Here is a 13,070-nt window from a genome sequence, read left to right as displayed (position 1 = left end):
GAAAGCATGATATACTACACACCTTTATTTTTCTTTCTAAAGATTATTATTTTTTCTGTGAACTGTTGAAAACTGACTTAGGCTAGAAAATGAAGACCAGCATCATATTAAGATGAAAGCGTAGAGCCTTCTTAGCTGTACTAATACTTATCACGTTAACAACAGTGCTTTGAAATTTCAATTTTGGCAGAGGTCTCCGACTACTTTGATACCAATAAATAAAAGAGGCCAGAGATGAGAACTGAGCCCCTACCCACAATCACTCGCACTATTGAATTCCTAGTATGCCCCCAACAGAGTTTTGATCTTCACAGATTAGCAACTTCCTAGACAGTACAAGAGTGCAAGACCAGCCAAAGCCCGTGTCAGGGTCCACTTCCAGTTTCTGCATCCCAGGTGGATGCTGCCACCCTGTTCTGAGATGGAAGTCAAATTAAACGCGACGTGATCTGTGCCGTGCCAGCGGGTCTCAAAGAATGGTTGAATTTTCCCTCTTAGAAAGAGAGTTTGCTGTGTTAGGTAAGATACATGCACAGACCAAGAGATCACTAGGAGAGCTGACAACTTAAATGCAGAAACCTCAGAATTAATTAGAAAGAAGTATAAACTGCCTGATTTCTGGCCCAGTGTTTTAATGGTGGAACAATCATCTTTGATTTGTCTCATGCTTTCCATTGCTTGCAACTCTGTCAATGTACCAGATTTTCCAATTTCTGTGTTTGACTTGGGCTTTTATATTTTTTATGTATATCTACACGCCTATACACACACAAACGCATATATTTCCTTTCTATGTAATATATTTGTGGTTGATCCTACCAATCACAAATCAAAAACACAATCCATGAAATCAAGGTTATCACAAAACACCACTGAAATAAATAGAGGTACAATACCTAGAACTAAGTCACATACTTGGTGTGAAGTAGACTCAGCTGCAAGGGTTTTATTTTGTTTTCTGTGCTACTGAAATACAAAATACAGCACTGGAAAAAATTTCATCTCATTTGGTTGTAGCTGTCATTAACACATTATTTAACACCTTTCAATGTTAATGAGGACATCTTAGGTAAAAAAGACAGGGAATACATAATCAGAAGGCACAACAGCTCCCCTCATAAGAGATAAGCTGTAATTAAAGACTGGTTTATATTAAATTAAACTAAATTTAAAAAGCCATATTCCATTGCCAAGACTTTGATATACAAAGGATGGCTCTGAATTTGCAATCAGCCATTAGCTTGCCTATCTGCACAAGGAAAAACTTCCACATTGAGACCTATTTGATTTATTTTTGTAGGAAATTATTAAAACATGAATTTCATTGTTTTTTAATCCACTCTAGGATATACCATTCTTTAGGTATGGCCCAGTTACTACCATGTGAGGTGGGCCTCACAGCATTTCTTTGTATGCAATTTTTTTAGGGTCGCCAACCATATATCATAGAATTATTCCAACATGTGGTATTATTGTGGAAATTTTGCTAGGAAAAATAACTATGATAGGACTGCCTTCCTCTATAGCAGCAGAGGGAAATATATTTAGCAGAAGCTATGACTTTCAAATAGAAATGCATAGCAATGGCCATTTAACAATGTTAATTACTAATTATTTAGCAACACAGAACTATCAAACTGAATATATAAATTTAAATTATACTAATATAGAATTATCAATGTTTGAAATTTAGCAAAATTTAAAAAAATGAAGTTATGAAAATGACTGATTTGTGGTTCACTGGCTAAAGCAAAGAGAAAAAAGCTATTTTTCAGAATCAGTCTGACGAGAAAAACATTTTTTTGAGGTTAATCAAATTTAATTCTGTTCAAATTCTTTCTTTTTCTTGTGTTTAAGCCACTATTAAGCTTTGCAATTTTTCAAATAGTATGCCGTTTCAAAACTATTAAATACAGAAACATTTTGACACATCTTAGCTAGGGTTTCTTCCCACACATACTCTGAAGAAAACTATTCATAACATTCAACCTCAAACCGTAAATAACTGTATCTTAGAAAACCATGACAATTCAAAGAATTTAGGAAACTCCTTATAGGGCTGAAAAGTTAAATGATGACATGGGTTTATTAACAGTGAAGAGTTTCAGAGAGAAACTTCTAAATTGAAGGAAGTAAAGAAATTTTGAGGAGCACTGACCTTTGCCCATGTCTCCCACTACCAGGTTGTACCTTAACCACTAATCTATATCTATGCTTCTTTGCTACATTAATATTTATACACACATATTTTTTGTTCCCCCCAAAAAGCAGCTCACCTTTGTAGAAAAACTAACTTTCTTACAACCTTTTCCTGGGAAGCTGTTGGTTCAGTTCCCTTCAGTCAAGAGAAAGAACTAAATCTATCACTTTTTTTTTTTTTTTTATTAGCTGTTTGGCACTGTACTAAAGTACATTTTCAGTATCAGCAGCAGCCGGATGCACTATAAATACTCAGAAGAAGCAAGTCAGTCATTCAAATAGCACTTGCACACTGTTTTTAAGTAGCTGGCATTACAGTACAGCACTTTGTTGCAATCCTGCACAATCTTATCATGCAGGATATTTTCAAAGACTGTTAGTAAGAAAGCCTCAGAAATTATGCTACTTTTCATCAGTTGACAACTTCACCTACATAGCTAGTTTATCTTGCATGGTGTAATAATAAGTCTTAAATTTTCAGAAACAGGTTAAAGTGAAATATCAGACTGTATATGGAATATCAACAGAATATATTTATTATCACAGACTGGAAGTCTAGACAGCAGTAAAGATAGATTGAAATAGTACCTCTCAAAGAATAAAAATAGCAGTGTGCTCATAAAACCTATGCAAGCAAGGAACAAGAGTCTCTGAGTTACAAAAGGTAGCAACCCATGAATTTCACAGGAACTGCAAAAAAGAACAAGATTCAAACCACTATAATCACTAAAATTAACAAGATAAAGAATTGCAACTGTAGTCTCTTCTCAAGGAAAATTGCCACTTAAATCAGTGGAAACTTTCTCTAGGGAAAAACTTCAAGTACTGGAACAAATTGAGTACATATTTTTGAAAAGCTCATTGAGAAAGCAAGAAGAAATTATTTGGTATTTTCAAGGTACCAACAGAATTGTTTTGAACGCTTCAAATTACTTTTTTTTTCTCTCTCCTCTTTGCAGAGTTTGCATAAGTACTTAGCAAAATGAAGGCCATAATGACTAATTAAGCGAAGATGGAAGAATAAAAACAGGCTGCAAAAACCTTCTATTTTAAAATAAGGACTCATCCCTGAATTCAACTGTTGTTAAGGTAAAGTGAGGGCATTCCCCTGAAGCTTTAAAATAAATTTGGCCCTGAAGAAGAGTTGTGAAAGTAAATTGAGTATTTCTGCGGAATCCAGGCTGCTGGAGCAGGAGCGCAGGAACAGTGGGCGGCCAGTACTGGGACGCTTCTCCAGCTCTATGCCCGTCAGCCCCACGGCTCAGTAACCTCAGCTAACCCATCTCGTCGTTACTAGGTGGAGGCAAGGCAAAGGTTTCCGTCTGTTTTGAGGAAAGTGGCTGTTTACCAAATGTGCCAGAAGCAGGGAACTAAAGGCAGTTACATAGTCATCCCTGCTGGAAGCCGCTGCCCCAGCTACGCCTGCAGCAGGAGATCCTGTCTCGCCCCCAGAGTCGCCAGCTGCACCTCTTTCAGTCTCCAAGCTGGAAATTTCAAGCGTTTAAGCTGCACAAGCTATAAAAAGCAAAACATTTGCCATACATGGCTAAAGGAGCCTACAGAAAGGGGCACTCTCCTCACTCCTTTTATTTTCTTGATTCACAGGAACTCCAGTGATGACCGTTACTTGGATTTTGTTTGAAAGAGTAGTTACTCACGGTGCTCTTTATCCACTCACTCCAACAACAGTCGTGGTAGAATTCCCACTTTAACACAGACAAACAATTGCCCTGCATATTGAGTCTATTTTTCCTTTATGGTTTGGCCTTCAAGACTGCAAAAGGACAGGCCAGCACAATAAAAATTGTTAATAATTTTGTTCCAAATTCCTATTCTTGACACAAAGCAACAAAATGAAATCTAGATGCCTGGCATTAATTTTCTGTTGAATACCCAGGAAACCTAACAAAGAAAAACGTAATTCTCTGATATCTTACTGACCTCTCCATGTGTCTTCACCAAGACTGAACCATTGCCACAAACCCAGGTAAATCCAAAGCTAAATAACTGCAACCAATAATAAATTCAAGCACTGAAAGTGGACCATTCCCTCTCAATTCAACACATTTAGATATGAAAATAGGAGATTTATGTTCACGTGTATGTTACAGAAAAGCAAAAGAGAAAATCTTGCAGGAGCAAAACAAATTGATGAGGATATGAAATGCAGAGAATCCACCTCTAACTTGCTGGTAATCATAGCCTAACCACAAAATAAGCTCCAACTTTTATTTTACACATGGCACAATTTTCTTGTGTAACTAACCTCTGTAAGGCATCCTAAAGAGATAAATAAGGCACATCAGTACTTTAGTAAGGTACATGAAGTGAAAGCATCAAGAACAGCCACTGCTAAAGAGAATAAAAAGATTACAAAGTCATCCTTAAGTCTTTGAGACATACCTTGAATGAAATGTCCCATGTGCAGCACTTGACTCATGGGATGTCAGTGTGATGAAACCATGATTTTTTATCTGCTTCAGTAAGTTATTTTTTTAATTGAAGTCTTTCCTATTTTTCTATTAAAATCCCCATGGAAACAAGAACTGTAAGTGTTTACAAAGTTGCTTATCTTCAAGCTATTAAAATCAGTTCCTTATATGCCCAAGGTTAAACATATACAAACATGTACAAAATATTTGCAGGATTAGGGATTTATAGAATCACTGCACAGCTTTAAAGATTGTTTTAGCACTTAGAGAAAAATTAACTTAACAACAAGGTGAAAAGGAATATTCGAGATAAGGGCTTGCTTTTTTCAAATAAGAGATGATAATTCCCACTATAATTTTATGAGACAATGATCTGATTTTTGCGAGCATGGCTTGACATTCTAAATCTGTATCATAAAGTCTCACTGCTACAGCTGAGAATTTGCTTTCACTTTTGTTCCATTCCCATGTTTTTTTTAAAGAGAAAAGATTCTTACTTTACCAAAATGGCTACAATATAAACCCAAAAATGTTTAGCTACTAGACCATTACCAGCAAGTAATTTTTTATCTTTTAATTTTTCCATGGAGCTGCAGTTTGATGGATGCAGATTTTTTCTCCTGGGACATTTCAGAAGTATCAGTGGAAAGAATTACTGAATTCTTCAAGAACTTAATAAATACTTTGTGAATTCCGTTTTTAAATAGTGACCTATCCAGACCATCTGCTCCAGCTGAGACAAATAACATCTTCTCGGGTCTAGTTATGAACATTCAAAATTACATTTTAACTACATTATAATCACCCAGTATTTGAGCTGTAAAATTCATATTCTTATTCTCATTACTTACCATGAACAAATATTTCATCAGTCCATTACAATAAATGGATATAGTTCACACGTGGAGACATTTTAATCACAAAGTTATGAAACAATATAAACAGTACATAAGTCCATAAATGAAAAAAGGTATTTGTACCAATTTTAAAAATAGATATCCGATACATACATTACACAAGTATAGCTATAATTAAAACATACTTCCATAGTCAATACTAAAAAAAAACCCCAACCCCCACAAACAACAAACCACAAAACAAAACCCAGAAGTCAAGTATCTGTCTATGAAGCTAATTAAAGCAATTGAGGATATTGCCCCAAGCTAGACTCCCACCTAGCACCTCCCGAGCTACAATAGCAGACTGGGTGAGCACTTTTTATCTGCTTCCCTGCAAAGACACCAGAGCTTAAACAACTACCAGCTGAACTCTAAAGGCTGATGAAGAGAAATTTAAGCAAATCCAACTAAATTTCCACAGTAACAGGTGAGAAGCTTTCACACAATCCCCTTGCTGAGGTCCCCTTAATAAGTGTGGTGATCTCCATCTGGCCATTTTATACCATGACAGATGCATGTAAGCAATTGCTTTTTCTAGTTCCCTTTTACAGGCTTACACCAAAATACTGTAACTACAGCAGTTATAATTTATACATTCTGTTTTCCCAGTGCAAGTCTGCAGATAAACATTTAGTTCAGATTAACCTTTTCCAGTCCTTGTCCAGTATAGTTGAGCATATTCAAAAACTAAATCATTACAGAATCAGATAGTATACACAAACTTAGCCCAAAATAAGAAAATGTATGAATAATAACTGAATACATTAATCTAGTACAAGTTTTTAAGGAGGACAATTACAAACTTGTAAGACAGTGATGCTGGGAACAGTAAAAACCAGCAACAGCTTCAAGATACCACTCTACCCCTTCTTCAGACATTGATCTGCTTCTCTTTGAGTTCATCATCACGGCTGAAGATCTGCTAGACAAGGAGTGCGCACACAAAGCATCCTTCTTCAGCACAGACAGTGAAATTAGATAGCTTAGGCTGATCATCTATTCCATACTCAGCTATTGCTGCAGCAATCATGTTTTCCCAGGTCACTTGGACAAATTTTAAGCTTTGCATAACATTCTTGCAAAAAGTCATTCTACAGTGTAATGGTAAAAAGCAGCACAAAAAAAAAAATGTACGCATTGATTAATTTAACTGAATCCATAGCTAGCAGTAAATAGATACAAAGCTAAGTATCAATACATGTTAATATGTTCACTATCCCAGATAAGACACATACTAGGATCGTTGCCTGGCTAGCAAACACTGCCAGGTGGGGAAGGACATGACACTGACTTTCCTTTGGACAGGGTGGTCCTCCTGGTTGCAGAATCATTGATCTCACTCTCTGCTTTCTTCCCAAAAAGGAAGAAAGCAGAGAAATCTTCCTTTCTTCTTAAAAATGAGTTTTATTGCATTTTCATGTCAGATCTTCTCCTCTTGAATCCTTGACCTGTTATCTATGATAGCTCCAAAATTACACTTACAAATTCTTGTTTTTCTTACTTTGTGTGACTTTTTCTCACTCCTTAACAAGAATTTTCCCGTTGTTACTGATCTGGGTTCACACGGCTGAGCTGGACTAAAAAGCTTTGAATCCCATCAGAACCCCAAGGCTGAGGGTGGAGGAGCTGGGAAGCGGACCCAAAAACCTTTCTAGGAGGAGACCTAAAAGCTAATTCAGATCGCTGAAATATTTATGTCCCTTGCTGGTATCACCTGTGACTTTAGGAAGACATATTCAGTTCCCCTAGCCTCTGCATCACAATGAATCAGAGTAACGATATTTAAGATCTCAAGCTGGAAAACACAGCTGAAGCCCTGCTACTGATCCGTGCCATTCCTCACAATGTGAATTCAAAATTTCCTTGAGTAGCTTCATCTTCAAATATTTGGGTTTATACACACTAGTGAAAAAACAATTATATTACTGAAACTGAAAGCTTTGATGAACAAAGGCATCACTAATCATCTCTGAGCTTTTTCAAGATCAAATGAACTTTTACTAGAAAAAAGCTCACTCTCAGAACTGAAAAGTGCAATTACATCTGTAGGAAACTGAGTTGGTCCAGCGTCATTCCCCTCCTCCTATCTGTTTGCAATACCAGATGGAGATTTATTAGAGATGAAGGGATAGGGAGGGTGGTGGACAAGCTAAGGAGAAAGCAGGTAAAATTCAGTACATTTTTTAATACTGATAACATAGCTGCAGGCTGAACAGCTTATATGAAACAACAGTAAAAGCAGAATACAGTAGAAAAATAGGCAACATGCATTTCTCCACATAACAGTTTTGTTGTTGAAAAGAAACTACATGTTTCAGAAGAGTGTTTCCCCTCAGTGGAATTGAATTCAAACTTCCAGAACACACAGACCAAACTGCAGGCCTGATCTAGCCAGAAGTGTGCAATTAATCATTGTGGTAATAACTATATCATTGAATCTCCTTTGCAGAGTTTGTTAAGTTCCAAAAACTGAGGTCTGATAATATTATAAATAATGCTAGTAATGAAACTTCTGCTTCTTTTGTATTAACCATAGGCCAACTCTTTTCCTTATCCAACTGTATAGCCATAATTCATGTTTCCCAGTCTCTCAATTATTTCATAAATAAAAGACAACAACTAATAGTCTCACTGGCCACAGTTGTACCTCTGACGTCTCCTCTGACATCTTGCTGCCCCATCCCAGCGTTGTGGGGCTCTCATTATTTCACGCTCAGCACCTGTGGTACCCAAGCTGTCTTTCCGTGGCTACAGAGGCATAGGAGGGCAGGGGATGGATGGCTTGATGTGGGTGCAGAACGTTCCTCAACACAAGAGCAGAGATAGCAAAACAGTGGCCACCCAAGCCCAGAAGATAAACACATCAAATGGGGGGACCACTACACTTCTTGTCAGAGCTAATATGTGTTTTCATGGGTCTTTCTCCATCAAAAAGCATCAAGTATGTATTCAAGACAGTCAAGAGTAATTATGATGAATTAAATTTATAACACATAAAACAAGACTTTGGGACACTGCACCCCAAGTTATCTTTCAAAGCTCCTTCCACAATCATGGAAAGAATTAGGCCCATCAGAGTAGATCCAAAACAACCAACAAACTGTGGAACTGGCTTCTTGTGTAGCCAGGAGGCATTCCAGGAAAGCGCCTCCAGACAAACTCCCCACACATGGGCTGGATAATAAAATCCATTAGAAGGAAAGGAATTCCTAGGAACTGATAGTATTAAGAGCTCCAAGACTCAGACTTTCGGAAAACAGCATAAGGAGGTGCAGACAGATCCATCTGCTTTCAGAACACCCCTATCTCTCCTCCGACGCCGTCACTGAAGACAAGGTGCAACCAGGAGGGCTGTGCCAGGGCACGGTGCAGGCAGTGACTGAGAAGGAATAAATTGTGCTGAGAAAGCAGTGGCTGTCACCCACTGAGGAGGACAAGAGGAAGAGGAGGTGCAGCAGGGGAAGGCAGAGGTGGCTGCTGGTCTGAGGAGAACAGCAGCACACAAGGAGCATGGTCCTTTCGCACCCTCAGTTTTCTGTCAGACAGACATCAGCTTTGGTAAATTCTCCCAGAAGCTGGCCCAAATCAAATTCCAGGACATATCAGTAATGTCCTGCACTTGGTGCAGCCAGAGTCCCTTGGAACCATGCCCTGAAGTTACTCCACATGCTATCTAACAAGTTTCATATCCTGGAGGAGAAAGTGCTACTTTATCTGTGGCTAATCAAAGAAATCGGTTCCAGAAATGACAGTCACCAGAAATGGATCTAATGCAGAGTGGCTGATACCTCCTGTCTGATCAACAAACCTGTGAAAGGAAGACATTTAAAAATGCAGGTTTAAACATCTGCAGGGCTCTGAAGTAGGCACATAGATTCCACCCCCATCGCATTTTAGGAAGACACACCTCTGTGGGGACTCATCTGCATTCCCTAACAGATCATACAATATATGTGGTATTTCCCAGCACCAACTGAATCAGTAGGAATGTTCAGTCAAGCTTCTCCCAGCCAAAAGTGAGTCATCTTGATTTGGTGGCATGAAAACACTGAACACATTTGTGCAGAGAGTCTTCCCTCCAAATCAGTACACTGCAGACCCAGGTAGAACATCAGCGTTGTCCAGATGTGTGAAAATATTAGGTATTTGACACGAAATCATCATATTTCTGTATCCTAAACAGTGCTTTACAAAAACAGTGGGTTTATACATTTTCTTTCAGCAGAGCTTGGATATAAGCTGTACTGCAGCAGGACAACATGCATACTAACTTGGGACTGGTTTCCAATCAGCCATGAAATTACCAGAAATATAGTTCATCTCAAAGAAAGTTGAATCATGATTATAAAACACTATTTTAAACTAAAAGGCTCGAGGGGAAAACTTTCCAGAAATGCTTTACTGAACCTGAAAGTTTTCATGTGCAAACATACACAGTAGATGTAACAGGGGCCGGTTACAGGTCCCAGGAGCTAAACCCCAGGCTCTCGGCAGCGCTCTCCCTCTCCCCATAGCTCTTGGACTAGATTAAGTTCCAGCAGCACTCAGATTACAACATGGTGGCTAAGCAAATGCCTCACTATACCTTCTTCCAGGAGGTCAGGGATTGCCCCATTTAATTACTCAACATTTTGGCTAAACATCTCTTCACCAGACAACTGTAATCTTCCCCTACCACTCAGATGTATTTGTCATCTAAGACAGCATCTAGGTTTTACAGCACAACGTCACTGAGGTCATAGCTGATAGAAACCCCTGCTAGCTCCTTTAAGTTCTCCATGCTGGCTTCAAACAGAATGTAAGTCCAGAAATGTATTTTAATCATTAATACAAAATCATTTTTGAAATGCAGAGGTTATTCTGGAATAGCTACATCTCAGAACAATTTGCCTACCTTCATTCAGCAATGTATTTTCTTTCTGAAACAAACCTCAAGAATAAAGAAGCAATGCAGCAAAAACCAGCTTGGGGTGGGGTGTGGGGGCGGAGAGAACAGGTTTTACTAAGTCATTTTGCTAAGATCTGAAATAAAAGGAATAATTATCACCACATTAATTTTAATAATTTACCTTGCTCAGAGGTACTGACAGGGACCAGACCCCTCTCTTGTAACTCCTTTACTGTGTGAAGCTTACTGCTCAGTGATATGAAAATGGTTTTCAACAGCTGTTCTGGTAATGCAGTGACAGAGAGCCACTTTAATTAACTCTGTTCTTTAATTAACTTTGTTGTCCAAGGATTTTGCTGTTCTTTATCTGAGCCAAAACAACAGGATCTCAAGCAGTCCTGCACTTCCTAATACTCTTCTGCTATAGCAACCAACCCGTATGCAGTAAATGCAGGACCATTCTTCAAAGCATTTCGTTTCACCCCAAGACCATTTAATTTGTGAGCTTTGGCTCAATCTTCATGGCAAAAGGATAAACAATAAATCCTGAAAAAAAACCTAAAGTCCTGAAGGAGCAGTAGATGCTTTGTAGATTTGTAAACACTCTGTTCAAAATCAGCTGATTAGGTAAATGTAGATTCACATGGACACCAGAAGAGAAGTCATTTAAGTGATGTACTGTTCTTTCCATCCTATTTGAGGAAAAAAGCACTCCACCATGTTTGGCAGCATCAATCCAAAGAAATTCAACCTGTCAAACCACAGAGGGCTGGCACTTACAAAACCAGATGGACATCCAAATACGTGTTTTGCCGAGCAGCTTTGCAGCACTAACCACTCACTAAGGGCTGAACAAGTCTTGCTCACTTCTCCCTCTGAAATGCAAACATTTTCTTCTGCTTATAGAGACATGCCAAAACAACACAACCTCCATTAATATTTTTTTTTAAAAGTCCCTTTCTTATTAGTGGTATGTCAGCACTAGTTAGCTTTTGGCAGCTGCCATTGGCTACCTTTGAAATAGGTACCTCCTCCCATGATGATCTGGAAATGTCAAAACAGAATCCTAAATGTAAAACCCAACAAGAATATATAGAAAACCAGAGATAGCAGAATAGTTGCTTTTCTACTGTATTTTTCTTCAAGAAAATATTTTTTTTCCCATGATTAGGAAAATAGAAGAGCTCTATCTATCTTCCAGTGTTCACTAAACAGATAGGAAGTCTCTTCCCTACAGAGATACCGGAGAATGAAAGGAATGACACACCTGTGAAGCTGCAGCACTGACTTTACCATAGCCCTTAGTTCTGCTGATCCCTTCTCCAGCTCCTGCCAGCTAACCCACAGCCACAGGGAGGACATTTCTGAAGTGCTGGGCTCTGGCACACCTGAGCATGAATACCAGAACCCTTTATCTCTCCTCTCTCTTACCTGTCTCTGTCCTAGAAGGGACTTAGTTCTCGGATGCAGACTAGGTCCCCAGAGGATGAGGGGAAAGATTTTCCCTTGGGATTACCCTTCCTGCAAGTCGTTATCTTGCTGAAAATTTTGAAGCTGAAACCATGCACCTTTCTTCATTCCCAGATGCCTCACATACACAATTTAATGAAAGAACCAACAATCTACCACATTGCACATTTCTGATCTGCTTTTTCTTAAAAGAAAGTAAAAGGCACATACTGCGGCTTTCAGGAACAAAGGAAGCTGTCAGTAACAGCCATGCATGGTGTTATATCCAAGGATTAGACCATCTGAGGCTTTATCAGGAAACTACACAGTAATTAATTGGCCACAACACTGAGTTTTGAAACAGAGGTTGGGTCATGTTACAAGAAGGGAAGCAGAATTAGTTACTGCTCCAGAGAGCTCTTAAGTCAGTAGGAGACTTTAGATCCTTATTCCTTTAACATAAAACTGATTTCCCACAAGTTGTATATAAAGACTGTCCCGTGAAATTAGTGGTCAGACAGTATTTATATGTCACACTGATGTTTTCCAGATGTAGACTTTGATATTCCCAAGGAAAAAGAAAAAAAAAAAAACAACAGCTAATTCAGGGGATCCTCAAAGTAAACCTCAGTGCTGTTTATTTTCTAATGTTGTATTCCCTTTGGCAATCTAACTTAAACTCATAAACAATAGGGTTGTATCCCAAAGAATGCAGCATGCCCTCAACCACAACTGAAAGCAATAGGAGCGGGGCATGCTGAGCACCTGGCAGGAAAAGTCCTTAATTAGCTCCATTTGGAAAGCCATAATATGAGATCACTCACTCTTGGCTCCTAAGAAAGAATATGAGGTAGTCCAGAACGGAAAATGTACCCAAATCAAACACATGTGTTGACATATACCATTATCCTGCTGATTTTAATAAAAAGGGTAGGAATTTATTCTTAAAACCATTCCAGAATTGTCCTGTATTTTAGCTATAGTTCATGTTTACCTATTAGCACAGATCCTGTGCAAACTAATCATGTTTGGTTGTATGGATTAGAACTGTGACAAAAATCAATAACGGTCTCATTCTAAAAAAGCCATACTTAATTTGACATGACTGTCCTTTTAAAGTTAATGGCACTGTTTACACTCTTATGCAAATAAGAGCAAGAAATACAGAATCATTTGCAGAGTCACTCTTTGCATAAATGAAAT

This window comes from Falco rusticolus, chromosome 11, assembly GCF_015220075.1.
Source record: "Falco rusticolus isolate bFalRus1 chromosome 11, bFalRus1.pri, whole genome shotgun sequence".
Classification (NCBI taxonomy): Eukaryota; Metazoa; Chordata; class Aves; order Falconiformes; family Falconidae; genus Falco; species Falco rusticolus.
Note: the sequence above shows the minus strand (reverse complement) of the source record.